This window comes from Carlito syrichta, unplaced genomic scaffold (genome assembly GCF_000164805.1).
Source record: "Carlito syrichta isolate Samal-C Ts95f unplaced genomic scaffold, Tarsius_syrichta-2.0.1 Scaffold85402, whole genome shotgun sequence".
NCBI lineage: Eukaryota > Metazoa > Chordata > Mammalia > Primates > Tarsiidae > Carlito > Carlito syrichta.
Window position 1 is genome coordinate 50,578 of NW_007029498.1, and position 428 is coordinate 51,005.

A 428-nucleotide genomic window follows, 5' to 3' on the forward strand; every position below is an offset into this window, starting at 1 on the left:
CCCCCTCCCCTCCCCCCCCCACCCTGCTACCCAGACTGGAGTGGCTTACTGCAGCCTCGGCCTCCAGCTAAAAGAAAAAAGTCTATACTTTTCTTTCTTTGAATCAGCCTTCCAAGTAGCTGGAACCACAGGTGAACCCCTGGGTTCAGGCAATCCTTTCACCTCTTCCTCCCAAAGTGCTGGGATTACTGGCATGAGCCACTGCACCCGCCCTAATTTTTTTGTGAGAGAGGTCTTGCCATGTCGCCCAAGCTGGTCTTGGATCTGTGGACTCAGGCAATCCTCTCACCACCTCCCCAAGTTCTGGGATTACAGGCGTGAGCCGCTGCTCCCAGTGTTACTATTCATTTGTGTATATGTGTCATGTGCTAAGTTTATCACTGGGAGACAGAAGAGGCAACACAACTATACATTTTGCTACCTTTCCT